We start from the raw sequence: 21105 nt of genomic DNA on the forward strand, positions 1-21105 counted from the left end.
AGATTACCTGATAAATTCAATTAAAAATCCATGTGTGACCAAGTAGATTTGTCACTAATCTGTTGGAGTCTTCTTTAGAAATATATTTCTACTTTTGGATTTATAGCTGTTATTCTAAGTGATAAAGGTAGCACATTAATTTTGATAGCACTGTTTCAGTCATACAATATTATTTAACATTTGTTTAAATCTTTTGATCCTTTATAACCTAATAATTTCATAATTTTAATTTCATTGTTTTCTAAACCCAAGTGCTCATTATTAGACCAGCTACATATGTCATGCTACATATACATATATATATATATGCAAGCTATAAAAAATAAGGCTGTTCTTTGTGTATTAATATGAAAAATATCTTTTATACATATGATGTAAGAAGGTAAAACAACAGAACAGTTTTCAGAAACAAGATGAGAGGAAGAATAAAAGAGAACATTATATGTGTGTGATAAAAATAGAGTATTGTTGTCTTTTTGTCAAAATCAGTAGACTTGTCAACCTAGACTCCATACTACTGTGACTCATTAATCCTAATAGTTGTGCCTCAGTTTCCCTGTTATTTTATCAATTCATCTACTTATGGAACTAGCCATAAGAACATATGTCATCTTTTGCACTACAATCTCTTTTACTATTTCATAGCAGATATCCTTTGCTGCATGCAGGCTCAGCTTTTCACCAATAGTAAAGGGCTTCTTAGCTTTAGCAATCCAGGTAGCCAGTAAGAATGAATGATGCTGTTGATGCACACACATTTAGTGAAGTAGTATCAATTATTGTTTCTGTCTTTTGTGTTTACTCTTTTTCTTTTGAAATTCAGGGCACTTCATCTCCATGTGGTGAAGCAGTATGGAAGGCTCCATGGCTTCATTGGGTAGCTCACCATCACATATTATTCAAAGAAGGCTTAGAGAATGTGAGTCATCTTTTGCAATGAACTCACAATTTCAGTAGGACTCTTGGTATTTTCTTTTACGTGCAGCTTGCTTTTTGTTCCCAGGCTTACAGTATTCTGCTGTCTCATCAATGGGTCTTTTCTTCTTTTCAACAAAGCTCTTCAGTGGCATTTGTTTTTTACTCATTTTGGCTAGGGTTAGCTTGTGGACTTAAGAGCTATGCCTGAGACAAGTGTGGAGTGACAGAAAGACCTGCAGGTGAAAGTGATAAGTAAAACAATAGGCAGACCACTTTCAGACTAAAATAAGTTTTGAATTTTGACTTAGAACCTGCCACCAGATACAACTGTACAAATGAAATATATCAACTTGGGGGCTGGGGATTTAGCTCCCTGGTACCGGTAAAAAGGAAAAAGACAAAAAAAAAAAAAAAAAAAGAAATATATCAATTCAGTTGCCACTATAAAGCCTATAACCAGATGCAGCTTGTCATTTGTCTTTCATTGACAAAGTTGTGATATGAGCCTGCAAATAATTGATTTATTATGCTTGTGTGCATTCAAACCTTGCTTCTAATGTTAATCTCTTATTTACAGCACATCCACTACCACCACCCTCACTGTCTCAGCTTCATTTCAGGTCATCAGGCATTCGATTCTTATAAAGCGATCCTTCACATGCCCAGTTCATGGTAGTTTTACATGTCTATGAAAATCTACTGCCACCACTGATGTGACAGGAGGTAGAGCTTAGGTGCTAATGTAAGCAGTGGGGAGTGACTGTAAATGCAGAAGTAGCTTTGCTTGCTTACCCACATCTTACCACCTGCTGTGCCCGCTAGTTCCTAACAAGGACCAAGGACCTCTACTGGCCCATGACCCAGTAGTTGTAGAACTCTGTTAAAAACAGTCCCTTGTCTGTTCCTCTCTAAAAGTCTTCTCCTACTCTGCAGTTCAGCCACCATAAACTAAACACCTTGGTTCCACCACTCCTTTTTGCTATGTCTCTCCCTTGCAGGCAGCTGATCATAGACCAAAACCATTAGTAAGTAAACTCTCTTCTCCTTTAAGATGTGAGTGTTAGGTATTGTATCTCAATGACAAGAGATTGACTGATACAGTAAGGATGAATTAAGCAGGGAACTTACGAGTCTTAGTGCAGTGAAGCCTACTCTGGTACTGTAATGGGGAGATCGTGTCATTATAAATTTTTCCAAATAAATAGAATGTAAAACCTTAAAAGTTAACCCCCAGTATGAACTAAACTATAAACTCTGGGTGCTAACGATGTATCATTATAAATCTCCACTTTGTGAAGGCATGTTGATAAAAGGGAGAGGGAATGTATATGCTATGTATCTACTCAATATTGCTGTTAACCTAAAGCTTCTCTAATAAACTACCCAAAGATTACATTTGCATATTAATATGAATTAGCTATGAAAATATGTAATACAACTTATATATAGGTCATCACACTAGATATCATTGACGTTAACACAAATATAAAAACGTGCAATGTTTACATCACAAATACAATCTTCATTTCACAGAAGGATTCTGTATCCTATATCTTTGAAGCATAGTGTGATTCTGTTCCCCTCCAAAGTCTCTTAAGCAATACATTAACTTTGTGGTTCTTCCAACTCTCCTCTTGATATAATTTCTAACTGTTATATTGTTTTGGTTAATTTCCTCTGGTTGTACTCCACTGTATTATACAGTATGCTTGAAAAAAATAACCTAGGATCCAACATGAAACTGAGTGCTCTAGCTTGGTGTAGCTAAATATAGTGACTATTTTTACAATTATGTTAGCTTTTGGGATAACTTTGTCCAACTACTGATAATTAATGGCTGTTGAACTGGTGCTCTGTCACTGATAAACAGGATATATTCTAAATAGATCTCTGCTATTTAAGATAGAAGCATAACAATCATGCAGTTTTATTCTACAAGATTTTATTTTTTTTTCTCTAAGACTGTCTTTCTGTAGTAGCATCTGTCTGTTATTGAGAACTTGTTAAAATAGGTTTCTTATATAAACCTCTTCCTGTCTGAAACAGAACCTTCTAACAATCACCACCAGTTACCCAACTCTATCTTACCAATATTTGTTGTTTAGTTTAACTCTGGATTACTGCAGTATGAAGCTTCTACCTCTGCCTCTAAAGCAGAGGAATTAGGCTATAAAATTTACACACTCCTTATTATGGAAAAGTAGTTGGGTAGACTTATATTAAAAGAGATCGACTCTTTAGGAAATATCACTCCACTGAGAACAGAAGCTTGGACATAATTATGTATCATGTAGTGTGCCTATTTGACCTTTCACGATGCAGTCTGCTTTGTAGTGATTAGGGTCCTTTCCTAGATTGCAACCACTTGCTGTTAAAAAGGCAGACACCTTATTGAAACTTTTTTCCTTGGCTTTAATAGTCGACATCTGCATCTTCTTACAATTATGATTTTAGAGACAGATTTTCTTTTATTTCCAGTTATTTCTTCAGATAAAAGAAATGGCATGAACAGTACAAAAAAAAAAAAAAAACCCTAAAAACAGCTCTTTTAACTGAAATGAGGGGTTTACTGGAAGAAAGAGAGGATTTCCCTGAAACCTTACCGTCTATTCTCCTAAGTCCTTACTAAGCAGCCCTTAAAATATTGTCATGGAATCTTTGTCGGTTTAATTTCACTGTTATTATTCTGTCAAGAAAAATCAAATTTAGAAGTTTGGTTATCTTTATCTTTAATAATAATAAAAGGACTATTGTAGAATTTTTTGCTTCACAGGATAGTAATTCACCAAAAGTTTGGATATTTTTTAAAAATGAACTTATTTACCTTATCAAGCTATTTACTTTTATAATGAAACATGAATTTTTTGATCATTTAATATCATTTTGTGTACCCCCCATTCTGATGTGTTTTCTGTGGAAATGATTATCTTTGTGACCTGAATTTTGGTGAGAAATTGAATGTGGCTGTACCAGAAGCTATTTATGAAAAGGAGATTGATTGCCTTACCTATGGGCTCTTCTTTTAGATATGCATTTTAACCTAAATGAGCAATATTTTTCCCAAAGTAGAAGTGTGAAATAATTGTTACTTTGGATACCTGCATTTTAGTTTTAGATTTTAACCTTTTTTATTAATTAGAAAAATATACAAAAATAGAACTGTTTTAAATAGCAAAAATCTTCCTCTGTCCTTTTGCAGCCCTCTGAAATAACCTTTTTGCAATCTGTACTATATTAACTAGGATAGGGGGCAATGATATATCAGCAGTTTCTTGTTTGGAGTACAGGTAGGGTTATCTTGGCTCAGAAACCCAGGCTGATGAAGAGATTCCCTTGTAGTTAATCTAGAGAATTAGATACTGTATTAGTGAACGAGAGCTCTGAAGAATCTTTTCACCAGCAATTAAACATTTTGGGGTAGGAATGTCTTGGTTACTTTTCTCTCTTTACTGAGACAAAATGCCTGTCACCCAAAATTAAGGAAGGAAAGGTTTATTAAACTGTTTGTGTAGATTTCGGTCCATAATCAGCTGGCTCCAAAACAGGGTGGCATGACATGGGGACAACAGTTCAAAGCAGAGGCCAGAGCAAATAAAGGGTAGAGAACAGGCCTCTTCTCCTTCCTTATATTGTAAAGCACGCATGCGTCATTGACCGGAGATCTGTCTTCACTGGATAAGAAATGGAGAGAAGGCTTTATATGGATAAGCAATCGAAACTTTAGAGCTCATTTGGAGGTTCTAGCAGGGTAGCGCAGGTACTAATATATCCTTGACCAAGGAACAGACCTCCTCTATGGGGCTTGGTCTTCCTCTTCCACGGAGCGTGCTGCTTTGGAAAGGATGCACATGGATCATTGAGGGAGGAAAGGAACACGTAAGCCAGCCAGATCAGCCGCATCAATCCTGCAATCAATGGGGTGACAGATGTCGTAGCCAGATGGCCCTCACATCCAGCAATAGAAATTTTGGCACAGTATTATTACTTATTTTTCTTTATACGATTGGATATAGTTTTATCTATGTTAAGCGTATTTACCTAATTTATATTTAATTAATGAAGCTATACATTTTAGAGTAAGTTATTCCTTTGACTTTCAGTTAAACATAATTTTTTGTATTTCTTGTTTGGTGTTTTCATTTTATTTATCTGCATCTGGAAATTTTATTTTTAGTTTCCTGAAACAAAGCATATAACTTTGTTTAAGATTTCTGAGTTTCCCGTCCTGTATAGAAGACCTTTCTCAGTATAAGATTTTTTTTTCTAAAAATCCACTCATTTTATTTCATGTCTCAAATATTAAACTTGTAATAAGACAGTCAATTCAAGAATGTAAAAACTTATGCTAGCCCCATAGACTGTTTTGTAGATACTTTTGACCCTTTACTACTATGTTTAAAAATATTTTTAGCTGAGAAGTTAAAATACATATATCTACAGGGTACAATATGATGTTTTGGTAAATGAACACTGAAATTGCTACATCAAGCTGATTAACATATGTATAAGTTCATCTTATTTTTGGTGTCAAGGACACTTAAAATCTGCTCTTAGCAATTTTCAGACATAGAATATGTTACTGACTGCACTATAATATGTAATAGGTATTCTGTGTATAGCTTCTTGTACTTAGCACTGTGACTCCTCATTCATCCAAATTATTGCAAATGACAAGATTTCATCATTTTTATGACTGAATACTATTGTGTACATATACCACATTTTCTTTATTCATCATTGAACGTGGGAGTGCAGGTTTTTTTTCACCGTTCCAATTTCATTTCTACTGACTATATACCCATTAGTGGCATTACTGGATTTTCTGGGTTTTTTATTTGTTTTTTGTTTTTTTTTTTTCAAAAACCTCAATACTATTTTCCATAATGATTATACAAATATATTTTCTCTTAACAGCACACTGGGGTTTTCTTTTTTATACCTCCTTACCATCACATTTTGCCTGTTTATTTTTGTGAGTTTTTTTCTTTTTTTGAGGTACCACAGATTAAACCCAGGATCTAAAACATGCTAAACAAGTGCTCTACCACTGAGCTACATCCCCAGCCTTCTGTCATTTTAATGTTACCTATTCTAATAGGTATAAGATGCCAAATAGATCATTTTTCCATATAACTTTTGCTGTATTTCTTCTGTGAAATGCTTAAGTCTTGTCTTATTGCATTTTTTACTGCAATAACAAAACACCTGAGACCAAAAAATTTATATAAAAAAATAGAGGTTTATTTACTTCATGAGGTTGAAGTCCGGAAAATCAAAAAGCACAGTGCTGGCTTTGGGTTTAAGGTCTTCTTGCTTCATCATAAGATAAAAAGTATCTCATGATGAGACAGAGCAAGTGTACTTGCTTATTCGTATTGATTTTTTATTACTACATGTCTGTTTGCAGGACATAATGTTTACATTCCTTTTGTGGGGTTGGTACCTGTACATAATATACCCAGTTCCTTTTTGTCCCCTCTCCCTCCCTTCCCTGCCCCCTCTGTCCATCTCTTAAAAGATCTGTTTCCATTTCCTACTATCCTTCATTTTGCTCTTCATATTGTTAGTTTCTTGCGTAAAGAAACTCTATGATATTTAAGTTTGTATGACTGATTTATTTCACTTAATGTTATGGTCTCAAGTTGCATCTATTTTTCTACAAATGACTCAAGTTTATTCTTCTTTAGAACAGAGCAATACTCCATTGCTTATAAATACCAAATTTCTTTGTTCATTCATCTGATGATGGACATATAAACAATTTCAAAGATTTAGCTGTTATTAGTTATAATACTATAAACATGAAGATTCGTATATCACTGTAATATGACATCTTTAATTCTTTTAGGAAGATTGCTAGAAAGGAAATAGCTGGATTGAGTGGGATTTCTGTTTTTAGTTTTTTGAGACATTTCTATACTGATCTCCATAGTGGTTATACTACTTGATATTCCCACCAACAATGTAGAAGCATTCCTTTTTCCCAATAGCCTCGCCAGCATTTGTTTTTATCTGATTTCTTGATATACCATTGTTCCTGGAGTAAGATGGAATCTCAGTGTTGTTTTAAATTTGCATATCTCAAGTAAGCAGTGATGTTCAACACTTTTTCATATACTTATTGCCCATTTGTATTTCTTTGGACAAGTTTCTGTTCATTTCAGCTGCTTATTTTTTGATTGGGTCTTTTATTTGAGAGAGATCTAATTTTTTTTTAGTTCTTTACATATTCAGGATATTAGTTCTTCATTTGAAGAATGGCTAGCAAAACTGTTTTCCCATTCTATAAGTTGTCTTTTCACTCTGTTGATTGTTTCTTTTGCTGTATAAAAGCTTTTAAAATTCGATATGATCCCATTTGTTGAGTCTTGGTACACTATTATTTCTTATGCAGTTGGGGTTCTGTTTAGAAAATCTATGTCTTTGTCTTCAAGAGTTTTATATATTTTTTTTTCTTTAAGCAAGTTAAATGTTTCTGTTTTAACATTCACTTCTTCAATCTGTTTTGATTTTAGCTTTGTAACATGGAGAGATGAGTCTACATTGAATCTTCTGCATGTGAATAGCCAGTTTCCCTAGTACAGTACAGCACAGTACATTTATTGATGAAGTTATCTTTCCTTCAGTGTATGATTTTGGCCCCTTTATCAGAGGTCAAATATGCTTGCATTTGCTTTTGCATCCTGTTCTACTGATCTTTGTGTCTGGTTTTATGCCATACTGTGTTTTTTTTTTTTAATTACTATAGCTTTGTAATGTAACTTACATGTCCAGGATGGTAATACCTCCTACTTTGTTCTTGTTACGCAGGATTGCTTTTGCTATTGTAGGTTTCTTCTGCTTCCATATGAATTTTATGATTGTTTTATCCAGTTCTGTGAAGAATGCTGTTGGAATTTTGATTGGGATTGCATCTGAATATCAGTTTTGGAAGTGTGACCATTTAAACAATATTGATTCTGCCTCTCCAGAAACAGGAGATATCTGTCTATTTTCTGGTGTCCTCTTTGATTGCCTTTTTCAAGGGGTGTAGTTTCATTGTTTGCTTAGTTATGTTAATTCCTAAGTATTTAATTTTTCTTGATGCTATTTTGAGTGGTATTATTTTCCTAATGTCTTAGTAATTTGTTATTGGTTCACAGGAATATTGTTGATTTTTGTGTGTTGAATTTTTATCCTGTTATACAACTGAATTTAATTAATTCTTTTGGTAGACTTTATTTTGTATCTTTATTGAAGATTGATTGATTGACTGATTTGTGGTACTGAGGATTGAATCCAGGGCCTCATGCATGTTAGGCCAGCATATTACCAGTGGTCATCTATGTAGAGAACGTGTCCTGCAAATAATAATTTGACTTCTTTCCTTACTATGTATACTCCTTTAATCTGTTTCTCTTGCCTGATTGCTCTTGCTAATGTTTTGAGTATTATATGGAACAAGAATGGTGATAGTGAACATTTTTCTGTTCCTGATTCTAGAGGAAACTTTCAGCTTCTCCCCCATTTTAATATGATGTTACGAGTAGGTTTGTTATAAGTAACTTTTATCAGAATTAGATAAAGTCCTTTTATGCCTACTGCAGAAGAATTAAAGTTGTTAAAACACTCATACTAAATAGTGTAGAGATTTAGTGCAATCCCTATTAATGTCCTGTTAGCATTTTTATAGAAATTTTAAAAATACACTTGGGTATGGTATTAAACCCCTGTAATCTCAGCTCTTGGGAGGCTGAGGCTATCCTGGACTACACAGTCAGTGCAAGGACAGCCTTGACTCTGTCTCAGAAAAGAAAGAAAGAAAGAAAGAAAGAAAGAAAGAAAGAAAGAAAGAAGAAATAAAAAACAAAACCAAACTTACACTAAAAAGTAATGAAAAATTCACATAGGACCACAAAAAACTGAGTAGCCATAGCAGTCTTTAGCAAAAAGACATCATGCTACATGATTTTAAAGTTAACTTCAAAGTTATAATAATCAAAGCAGCAAGGTTGTGGCTTTTAAAAAGAGACATATGTAACATTCAACTGAAAATGAATTAAAGATTTAAATATAAATCCTGAAACTATAAAACTGGAAGGAAATAGGGAAACATTAGTGGTTTTGGCAATGATTTTTTTGGGTATTACACTAAAAGCACAAGTGACATAAACACTATAGAAAAATGGGATTTCATCAAACTAAAAAGCTTCTGTATATTAAAAGAAACAATAGAGTAAAAAGATAGCCTATACTATCAAAGCAAATGTTTTCAAGTTATGTTAGTTAACTGCACTAGTATAACAAAATACCTGGCATAAATATGTCACATATAGGTGGGAAAGTTTATTTTAGTTCACAATTTCAGAGATTTCAGTTCATGGTCAGTTGGCTGTGTTACACTTGTGCTTGTGGTAGGGAACATGAGATAAAACAAAGCAGTTCACTTCGTAGTGGCCGGGAAGCAAAAGGTAGGGGCCAGGATGCCAAAATCCTCATCAAAGGTATTCCTGCGGTGACTTAACTTCCTTCCACTAGGTCCACCTCTTTATATTTCTTGTAGTGCATGTTAGTAATACAGATTGGGGAGGCTTGTTTGGGGGAATTAATACATGCACTTTACATCTTGATCTTTTTTAATGCCATTACCTCTTCCCTCCCTTTCTTATCCTTCATCCAGTCCTCTTCTCCATCTCTAAAAGTCTACTTCTAGTTTCTTATCATTATCCTTTAGATGATTTATTTATTCATCCATCCATTTATTTATTGGTTTCTCATATAAAATAAAATCTATGATACCTAATTCAATCTGGCTTATTTAATTTACCAGGGTGGTTTCTAGTTCATCCATGTTTCTGTAAGTAACATGATTTCATTCTCATTTGTGACTGAGTAATATTCCATTATGTAGTTATGCCATATTTTCTTTATTCATTCATCTATTGACGGCCATTTAAGCTGTTTCTAATTATGCCACTATAAACATATGTATCTATATATCAATATAATTTTATTTCTTTTAATTATTTTGGGAATATACCCAGCAGTAGTGTAACTGGATATAGTGATATTTTTAGTTTTAGTTTTTTGAGGAATCTTCACATTGATTTCTAGTTATATTCCTACCAGATATATACTAAGGTTCCTTTCCCCACATCCTTGCCTGCTTTCAGGTTTTTGTTTCTGTTTTTTATTTGGTTTTGTTTTTTGTATTTTTGATGCTAACCATTCTGACTAGAATGAGATGGAATCTCAATTTGGTTTTAATTTGAATTTCCCTAATGGCTAAATATGTTGAATATTTTTTCATATACTTGTTGAAGTCTCCACTTCTTAAAGGTTCTACCACGTCCCGTAGTGACTTGGACTATGCACCAAGCCTTTAATATATGGGCCTTTGGGGAAACATTTTTATCCTAACTCATTATAATAGCACTCATATGTCTGATAAGGGGTCAGTATTCTAAATTCTATATGAAAGAAACCAATATTGTCATATAAAACTGGGCATATATCTTGATTATTTTTTTCTGAGACAAAATACTCAATGCCCAAAATTAAAGTAAAAAGGTTTTTTAGCTCACAGTTCGTGATTTCATTCCCTAATCAGCTGGCTCCAAAGTGAGGTGGCATGGCAGAGGCAACATTTCAAGGCAGCAGAAGACAGCAAAAGTAGCAAGAGTGAGAAGAGGGGAGAGCAAGGCCTTTTTACTCCTGTATGTTATATGCAGGCTGTTTGTCCTGGGTTGGGTCCTTTACACCCACACTATCTCCTTCCTCTTGCACAGGCTCAGGATGTTTACAGAGTGAGGTCCTTGGCCCCCTGCTAAGTCACTTAAACTTCTAAATTTCCCAAGTTGACACAACCATTATAGCAGAGGACCTGCTATCATTTGAATGTATCCCCTCAAAAGCTCTTACTTTGAAGAGTCAATCCCCAAATTCATGTGATAGTATTTCAGAGTGTGATCTTTGGGAAATGATTAGGATTAGATGACACTGTGAAGTTTGGGAGTTCCCTCATAGTATTAGTAGCCTTATAAGAAAAGAAAGAGTTTTATGGTTTACAGGTAAAATGTCTTTGAAAAATCTCGTGTGTCCAGAGATGGACCTTTTGATGGATGATTGGGTCATGGATGTATTATACACATTGCTGGATTCACCCATTGTTGAGTTCAGTACTTTCATGTTCTGTGAAGATACAGGACCTAGTTAGAAAAAGCTATGTCACTCTAGAAGTGACCTGGAAGGGTGTATTTTGCCCCTACCTTCTGCCTTCTGACTCTACTTTCTGGCTGCTATGGTTCAAGTGTATTCTCTTTGCCATGCCCTTTCACATGCTGTTTTGTTTTATTTTGTTTACCTTAGAGCCAGTCAGTCATGGACTTCATCTACTGGACACTGTGAGCACATAAACCTCTCTACATTTAGATTGCAGGTGTTAGATATCTTTTCCTAGAAATGGGAAAGGGACTACAAGAAGAGACCCAAGCTACCATGTTTTTTTCTTTTTATATGATTCCCACTTCCATGTTATGATACAGCAAGAAAGCTTTCACCAGATGCAGGCATCATGCTCTTGAACTCTGTAGTCTCCTAAAGCATATGATTTTTTCCTTTACTCTGTTTGTACAATGTGTTAAATTTACTGATTTCATACGTTGAACCACTCTTGTACCCTAGAGATAAATCTTACTTGATTATGGTAAATGTTGTTTTTTGGGTGTTTTGTTTTGTTTTGTTTTGTTTGTTGTTTTTTGTCTTTTTGTCCTTTTGTCTGTTTTCCTTTTTATCGGTACCGGGGATCAAACTCACGACTGCCTGCTTGCAAGGCAGGTGCTTATGCCGCTGAGTTAAATCCCCAGCCCCGTAAATGTTGTTTTTAATATGTTGTTTAATGTAAGCTAAAACCAATCTCTATTCTTTATAAATGACCCAGTTTCCAATATTCTCCTAGGGCAACAGAAAATAGCTAAGACACACGACCTTTATTATGTTTCAGTTCCTTTTTTCTCTAATTTGTGCATTTTTTTTTTTCATGAAAGTATGTTAAACTTTACTGGATACCTTCCCTTTACTCGTTGTGATGATCATCTGATTTTTGTCCTTTACTCTGTTTGTACAATGTGTTAAATTTACTGATCTCATATGTTGAACCACTCTTGTATACCCTAGAGATAAATCATACTTGATCATAGTAAATGATGTTTTTAATATGTTGTTTGTTTTGCAAGTGTTTTTAAAGAATTTTTGAATCAATATTTATCAAGGATGTTGACCTATAATTTTCTGTTCTTCTAGTGTGTTTGTCTGTTTTTGGTACCAGGTAATGCTTGCATTGTAAAATGAGCTTGAAAGTTTTCTTTGCTCTTAATTTTTTTGAAAGAGTTTTAGAAAGATGAGTGTTAGATCTTCAAATGTTTGATAAAATTTGTCCATGAGTCCATGAGCTCTTGGGATTTTCTTTGACAAGGTATTTCTTATTAGCAAAATTCAGTCTTCTTACACGTTATAGACTGTTTATATTTTCTATTTCTTTGCGATTTCATCTTGGTAGGTTGTATGTATCTCTTACAGTTATGTTTAACCATAGTCTCTATTATCCATTTTGCTATATACTTTCTTATACATCATAACATCTCTTCTGAGGAGGTTAGATAGTGACAGCATATATGAGAAAAAGTTAATAATTTGGATGAGTGTTTCAGGAAGGAACCAAAATTTATCAAATTCATGATGACATTGGAACTGAGTATTTCATAAAATTGTAATGAAGTAAATGTAGTTCTAGCATTCCTGGGAACTTACCCATCCATACTAATGCAATGCTTTGTGGATCAAAGGTAAGCCATGTAATAGTCTTCTCTATTTTGTGCTTTAATTGGATCCCAGATAAGGAAGGAATACCAACTTGCCCCCCACTCCCATTCTTGGGATGGTAATAGTGCTGCCTCAAATGCTCAGTCCTAGTTCATGTCTGTACACACACACACACACGCACGCACGCACGCACAAACGCATGCACGCACATTAATTTCTCCTTTGACCTCTCTCTACCAACTTTTCTGGATTTGTTTATTGTGAAGTCATTAGAACTTTCCATGCAGAAGTATGCCTGCTAGACAGGACACTAAAATAACTGGACTTAACAACACCAGGGCTTGCTCTTGTCCTCTACTCCTTTCAACAATAGAAAGACTAGGTCTTAAACATAATCTTACACAATAAAGTCAATCCTTGACTTCTGACCCTGCTATTCTCCCAGGGAGATCATTAAAACAGTTAATACTATATAGCTAATCTGTATCATGCTCACTGAGTCGGCACCACTCACAATAATTTACCACAGTAGAAGTGTCTTATGATCATATTTTGCCTTATTCCTATTTTATAAATTTCTAGGAAACTGGGTTACAGGAAGGTTAAGTAATACTTTCAGATGATCATTGTCCAGAGTCCTGCTCTTAACCAATTTCCTATATAGTTAAAAATAAAAAGCTCAGACTCAGGATTTAGCTCAGTGACATAAGCGCCTGCCTGGCAAGCATGAGGTCATGAGTTTGATCCCTGGTACCAAAAAAAAAAAAAAAAAATTCATTTAGCATTTGTTTTTCATCTTCCTAATGTCAAGGCACTCCAAGATTATCTTAGATATTTGTAGACACTTTCAAAACATTTGAGATAAGTTGACCTGAATGATTTTTTTTAAACCAGCCCCTGATTGTTTGTTCTGAGTGCACACTGGTCCCTAGACTGTAGTGTTGGAAAAACTATTTTCTCATCTCTGATGTTTCATGTTGTTTAAACTGCAAAAAGAATCTTCTTTGTAAGATAGGATTACAACCTGCCACAGAGCCCACAAGGAAAAGGAATTAATTCAACCATTTCTAGGATGGTATCATACCTTAAGGGTTTCTTACTGAGAGATTAAGATCAATAAAAGTAAAACGGAGTGTTGTGTTTTGACCTCTGTGACTATAGTTAGCTTAAGCATCCATCTCTGTAAGGGTAGATACTGTCCTATGGTGAAAGAAAAGTCTTCTTAAACATTTGCCAATAACTTACTTTATAGACCTTTGATAGTGATAGTCATGGCTGATGGAATGAAAAACAAAGAAAATTTACCTGCAAACCAATTATAAAACATGAAATGAAAAACACCAAAATGAAAGTGTTTCTTTCACACTTTCTCTTTCAAAACTGCCTTATTACTGTTGAATGAATGTATTTCTGTTCCGTAGCACGTATTTAAGTGTGTCTCTGAATGAGATCCAGGAACTAATATTTTGTCAAGTTCTAAATTGTGCCGGAACTGAATTTAAAAATTCATTTCCTTGGCTGTTTCTTCTCTTTATAATTTGGCGAGTTTTGAAATTATATTTAGATTGCTTAATGTTTGCTTGTTTATATGTCTTAAACCAAGAAAAAACATGCAATCATATCATTTCTTGCCAAACAACTTTGCACTGAAATTATTTTTATATTCCAGGATTAGTGTTTACTCAGATTAAACTTTTTCTAAAGGATCTTGAGTAAAAAATGTGGCTGCTCTTAAATCAGGATATTTAGAACTATTTTAAAGCATTTTTAGTTTAACATGAAATGAACAATAAGACAAGCATCCTATTAATAAGATTCTTGTTGAATACATGAATTTGCCTATAGATATGGATCATGAAAATGTTTAAAGATTTGCAGTGAGAAATTATTATTGTCAGAAGCTACATCCTATTTCATCAAGACATTACACCTGGTCTAATGATCATAGGAGTTTCTCTTGTAAGATTTATTGAGTTTTTTTTTTTATTTTTTAGACATGTTAGGGAAGAACTGTCTTGCTTCTCTATCACTGAGATGTTATATATCTACTGATAGAGGCAATCAGGGTAAATTGTCATCTTTGAGACCATAGGACTTGCAGAGTTCTGAGTAATTTGAGAGAGGTGTGGTGGCAGAAGACTATAATATAAGGGAGTCCACTTTTTCAAGGTTTGTGCTTGTGTCTCAAATGGTTTTGACACAAATGTGCAAAGTAAAACTATCTATTTTCATCATCTTTCTGTTGGAACCAAAGTTCATTTTTAAAAATCAACATATATTAGTATCTAAAATTAAGTATTTAGATTTATTCAGAATTTTGTATTCTTGTAATGTATTGGGAGAATTTTAATTTGGCAATTTAAAAATCAAATACATGTATGAACGATAGCCTCTAATTGTATAGTACCTGAGTCAACATATTCATGTAACCTTTTATTAAAAATGTCATAAATGCTCACATGAGGATATAGTAATTTTAGCCTCGTCTTACTTAGTACAAAGAGTTACCTTATTAAGGAAAATTTAAAAGAATTATTTTCAGATTGAGGTGGTTTTTAGATCATATAATTTAAAAATCTCATCACATATGAAAAAACTGTTTAAAGAATAAAACCTCAATTTTATCCTCCATCAAAGCTAGAACTGCAATTAATAAGAAGTTCTCTTTAAAATCAAATCTATATTAAAATTCCAGTTTCCTTTCAACTAATTGTAAGACATGGTCCCAAGTTTACCCAAGTCTCAGTGTTCTTATCTATAAAATAAAAATAATACTACTTAAAAGTAAGAATTAAAAGGAATAAATTAAGGAAAGGACCTGCTAACCATGTCTCAAAGCCTGTATTCAGCTCTTTCCAGGTCTCAAACCTTTTATCCAGTTGACCTCAAATTTAACTATTATATTTTTAAAATTTCTCACTTGAGTATTACAGTATTACAGTCTTGTTCTCTAATCCTGTCTATTCCCATCCATTGTTGACATTACCACCCAATATACCATTGAGTCTCTTACTCTCTTGCTTTATTAAATTTGTCAGTGATTTTCTGTTGTCTCAAGGGAATAGTCTGTAGTTGGGCATAGTTGGGCCTTCTAGGATGAGCCCACTATCTCTTTAGTCCCACGACCAGTAGAAAACCTACTCTCATATGCCCTACACTTAGGACCATTGTGAATGCTTTCAGATCTCAAAGCAAGTTTTGCTTTGAGGACAGGAATAGGTTCAATAACAACTATGAATTAACTGCTTAAAATCAGACATAGTTATTTCAGCTTGATTCTCTTTAGAAACAGCTAAGAAGTGTTACAATGGATATGCACAAAATGAACCTTCCAAGAACGGACTTGACTCTCTGAGATTCACTTTGTCGGTACAGATTCCTGGAGTGCAGTTAATTATGTAGACCTCATAAACTGAGGAATTTGCTACATCAGAGGAATCTAGAAAGCTTGTTGTGTTTTAAACAACAAAATTAGTCACTTTTATTTAAAAGAAACAGTACAAGTAACTGCAAAATTAAATTTCATGATTCAATACATATAAAAGCCCTACAAAATGTTAAATACATATACATACATCCTTATATACATACATACATACATATATACATACATCCTTAACACCAAAACTCACATATGAAGTTAGTCAGTTACGTGACAGTAAGGAAATGGCTGGAGCCAGAGCTTGCTGTGTGATGTACACTGTAAATGTTTGCAGCCTGAAATCAAAACCATGAAATTAAGATTCTTCAAGGGAATTTAAGAAAATTAAGTATGGGATTGGGGATTTGGCTCAGCAGCTTAAGTGCTTGCTTGGTAAGTGCAAGGTTATAAGTTTGATGCCAGGTACAAAAAAAAAAATTAAATATGTACTTCAAGGAGCCGTGACAATGTGAAGCCCATAACCTGTTTTAGTTATGAAATTTTAAAAAATAATATGTTCCTTTTATTCCCAAAATGTTGGCATGCAGATACTCTGACAGTGAGTAAGGTTAAGTTTTGTGACAAGGAGTGTAAGGTGGATAAAACAGCTGTATTTATTTTTTAGGAGTATTTCTATCAATTATTTAACTTTATAAATTTTATTATTTTATAAAATATTTACTTAGGAACATTTCCAAGTTTTTTTTTACAAAATCTAAAAAGAAATAACAATTCCTATATGAACTGAGATGAAAATAAAATTCTACAACAAAAATAATCTTTACTTTAGTTATGACTCCTACTTCACATGTAAAAACAGCATGTTGCATACATAAGTATCATTTACAGTTATAGCACATATGTTTTGTTTTCCTGTATTTTTTTTGTAGGATGTACATGGCATCTCACTAGCCTTTCTGTTTTGTTAGGAGGTTCTTGTGCTGTTTGACTTGTCTGTTCATCGGTCTGCTCCACAATTCTTTTGTGAGATTTTGGGCAGATACATATTGTTTTTCCTCTGTTGTAACTGTAGATTATCTGTTCCAGTCCCAATTCTGTAAGAAAATCTCTCCATGATATATTGCACTTGTTATTTTCTTTGTAAACTGACACTTTATACCTGGCATGCTTGAGATTGAATAAAACACAGCCATTAGCCAACACTTTTTTTGAGAGACATCATACTTGCTACATAATTTGTCCAACATCTCTACCTTTCATTTTGTTATAAAAGGTAATAATTTCTGGGCTTAACGGTGTTCAGGATTCACTACCAATCTTATCATTGTAGTATAATACTGACATTATCAATACTACTTTTTTTCTTTACCATGTACAAGGCCAATATTATATCTTTATGAAATTCAAAGATTATACTATGCATTTCTCTACTGTGAACTTGGAACATTTTGGGGATAATCTCCACTTTGTTCTTGAGAATAGTTCTTGTGCTGGTCAACTGGTATTCTTTTAGCAAATATAACATCTGTGGGTAACTAGTGAACCAATTGTCAAATGTGACATTTTGGTAACTATTTGAAATAGTTGCAGCAAGTCTGTTCTTAGTGTCATACACTTTATTATTGCATGAATAAAGACCTGATGATTGAGTTCCAGAATAAATTTCTAAATTCAAGTGGTAAACATCTTCTCATCTATTAGGGCATATATTTTATACCATATTTAGAAGATTTATTTGACATATATTCTAAAAGCTACAATGACCAAAAAATGATGCAAGTTGTTTGTAAATTGTCATGTTTTCAGATAGTGCATAAATTGCTTGACAGTTCAAAACAAAGCTTTCAAAAAATGAGTGAACAGCAGCTAAATTGTTGGATTTTTTGTTTCTTAGCAGGTGTTTTTCTCATAAAAATGTAGGTGATTTTGAAGGAAACAAAATCTCTTGAGTATCATTGTTCTAAAATTTCAGTGCTATGTTCATCACTTCATAAATCCTTTAGGTTCTAATGATTTGAATGAAAAAGTCCTGCTTTTGGTTCATATAGTAAGATGTCACAATGTACATATTCCTGAATATTACTATTGGCACATGTGAAACATTTTACTTGTGTTTCATTATTAGTGTATTTCAGAGCATTTTGTAGCATATAATCCATTACAAACAATTTGCAATGTTGAATTGCAGTGCCAGTATGCTATCTAGTAGGTTTAACCCATGGCAAGAACCTAACGTTTTCTGACCTCATTTGAACATTGGATCATTCATATATATATATATATATATATATATATATATATATTCATTTTGTAGCATTTCAACTGAGCAAACATTTATTTACATTATTGGGGTTTTTTTCATCTGAATCAAGGTCTTCATTCTCTACTTCTCTGTCATATCTTGCTTCATCTTTCTGTTGCAACTTCTTTGACTTATATAATTCATATCATCATCTGTAGTCATCAACTGATGAATCACTCCCAAAGTTGTAAAATCAGATTTTCTTTTTATTTATTTACTTATTTATTTGATACCGAGGATCAAACTCACAACCATGCACCTACAAGGCAGGTGCTTATGCTGCTGAGCTAAATTCCCAGTCCCTGTAAAATCAGATTTTCATGTGATATTGTACTGAGTTGGGCTAATTCTATAAGAAAATCTAAACATGAATAAAATGAATTACAAATGCATAAAAATGTAACATGTAGCATAAGATGGGTAAAACTCACACACTGATACTTTGTCACATGTGCATACACCTTGCTGTTCATTGACTACGTGAGCAAAGACAAAGATGCTTCCTATATTCCCCCTGCACAGTTATTGTGATGCACAGCCAGCTAAAATAATGCAAAAGTAAGTTTTTTCATTATGAAACTATGATCTTGTTGTGGTTTGTGTCTAGGTGGCCCCCCCAAACCTCATGCAATCATGGAGGTGGCTAAATTTAGCCTTTGTGATTGGTTCATTGTCTAGCACTGGGATTAGTGGCGTGACTGCAGCATCCACCCAGGGTTGGAGCCAGCGTATAATATAAGGGTGGGGAAAAAGAGTGTTTTTTGCCTCTCTTTTACCCTGTTTGCTTTTTCTGTTTGTGGCCGCTATGAACAGTTGCCCCTCAGCTATGACAACCTGCTTTGGAACCAGGTAAGTAGCTTCCAAAATTGTAAGATAAATAAACCTGTCCTTCCCTAGTTTTGGGCATCAGATATTTTGTCTCAGCAATAAGAGAAAAGTAACCAAGACAAGATTTCAATGTATTTCACCCTACCTTACTCAATACTTATAAATGTTGGAGAAATGGTGAAAAGAGAATGGACCAGTAGCTAAGACATTTTCTCCTATACCACAGAGGGCCCAGAAGACACTCCTTGTGCAACTCTGTGGAGAAGTCCTTTAAAGTAAGTGACAATGTCTTCTTTAACCGATTTTTAAAGTCTGCACATTACATTTTGCCATACATATAATGGGCAAACAGCCTTAACCCAAATCCAACTGGGAGCCCCAGCCGTTCCTATCTCCTGGAGCTTGAGGATGGGGATATCTGCTTACTGAGGCTTTCACTATTTGCCTCATCTTAATGGCTCCCATAGAGTCAGGAACATAAGATGTCTCCATGGTGAAGGCTGCTGGTACTTTTAGCCTGAAGAATCAGCCTGGGATATGTGATGCCAAGATATACCTGCACAGTCCCGCCTGCACAGCTCAGGAAAAACAATGGGATCTACCATAGAAACAAACTTCACTGTGTGCATTCTTTTTCCAGCACAGTCTCAAGATTTCTGAGGCACTTTTGTTTGTGTGAGGTTGCTGTAGAGCCCCTAAGGTTAATGTCACAGTTGAACTAAAGGCAGTGGCCAGTAGGTAGGCACGAGCTGCCTGAGTCACTAAGTGCCTGTGGTGTCTTGATGATTATTTTCTTTAACATAGAGCCCAGGAGGCTTTCTCAGGGAGACAGACAGCCACTGATGGCTTCAAGGTCAAAGTTTTGAGTAGTCCCTCAGTCCCTTTCTCCCCTAAGGCCCCCCCCCCCAGTCACTGGCATCAGCCCCAGAAGTCTGTGGGGCACTGAGAGATAGGCACCCATGACACTCACAACCTGAGGTCCCAGGTTGACTTTAGGCATCTTCAGGAACTGTGTGTACATGTCCTGGATGTACTCTACCTTGGAGTTGAACAAAACTTGTAGAAGCTGCTGTCAGCATAGGTCTGGGTGACTGCATTTAATTCTGTCCCAAAGACACAAATGCAAGAGTGCCCAAGGGGACTTGAAACTTGGAGAAACTCCATTTGGAACAGAAGTGTTTTAGAAAGAAACTCTGACACCAAACTATACCGCTTATTAGATCCATGGTTGTAAAAATGTGCACTGTGCCATGATCACTGTAAAAACAGAAGAGGAAATTGTGGATTAAAGATAAATTGTATAACCATTGTTGATCACCTTGTATTATGCTTTTACATTATCTATTATGTCCACCCTTTTGATTTGATTGACTCTGTTCTGTTATGTCACATTTGGTTCTACTCCCTTCCAAAAAAGTAATAAGAACTGTGGGAGCAACAAAACCCAAAATGGGTAATTGTCATTGTACAAAAGAGAGGAAAAGAAAGTGCTCTAAACGATATAACTGCATGTATATATAAGTGTATAAGATAGATAATGATATCACTGAGTTTTGTTGGATCATTGAACAGAACTGTTTGCAGTCTCACTGTTGGAATGTCCACTTTACAAGCTTTAATTTTGTGACTTGAACAATTATTTCTAAGATGACAATATGTAATCCATTAACTAGTGATTTCCTACTGTTTATTTTTTTCTGTAAATCTGTATAACTTGTACCCTTTCTCTGCTTTTTTTTTTCTTTCTCCTTAAATAAAATTAAAAAAAAAAAAGATAAATTGTAAGGGGCTGGGGATTTAGCTCAGCGGCATAAGTGCCTGTCTTGCAAGCAGGCAGTCGTGAGTTTGATCCCCGGTACCAATAAAAAGGAAAAAG

General features: G+C 34.4%; 1 protein-coding gene and 1 pseudogene across 4 annotated transcripts in view; one reads left to right on the plus strand and one right to left on the minus strand.

The window, feature by feature from the left end:
* The window catches only part of Ndufaf2 (NADH:ubiquinone oxidoreductase complex assembly factor 2), a 200387-nt gene that overhangs the window by 63912 nt on the left and 115370 nt on the right, over positions 1 to 21105 (plus strand). The gene's annotated exons all lie outside the window — the stretch shown is intronic.
* The window catches only part of LOC111754811 (WD repeat domain phosphoinositide-interacting protein 3-like), an 81006-nt pseudogene that overhangs the window by 58441 nt on the left and 1460 nt on the right, over positions 1 to 21105 (minus strand).

The sequence above is a fragment of the Cavia porcellus genome, unplaced genomic scaffold (genome assembly GCF_034190915.1).
Source record: "Cavia porcellus strain 051 isolate PalLab524CR breed Dunkin Hartley unplaced genomic scaffold, mCavPor4.1 scaffold_11, whole genome shotgun sequence".
In the NCBI taxonomy this organism is placed as follows: Eukaryota; Metazoa; Chordata; class Mammalia; order Rodentia; family Caviidae; genus Cavia; species Cavia porcellus.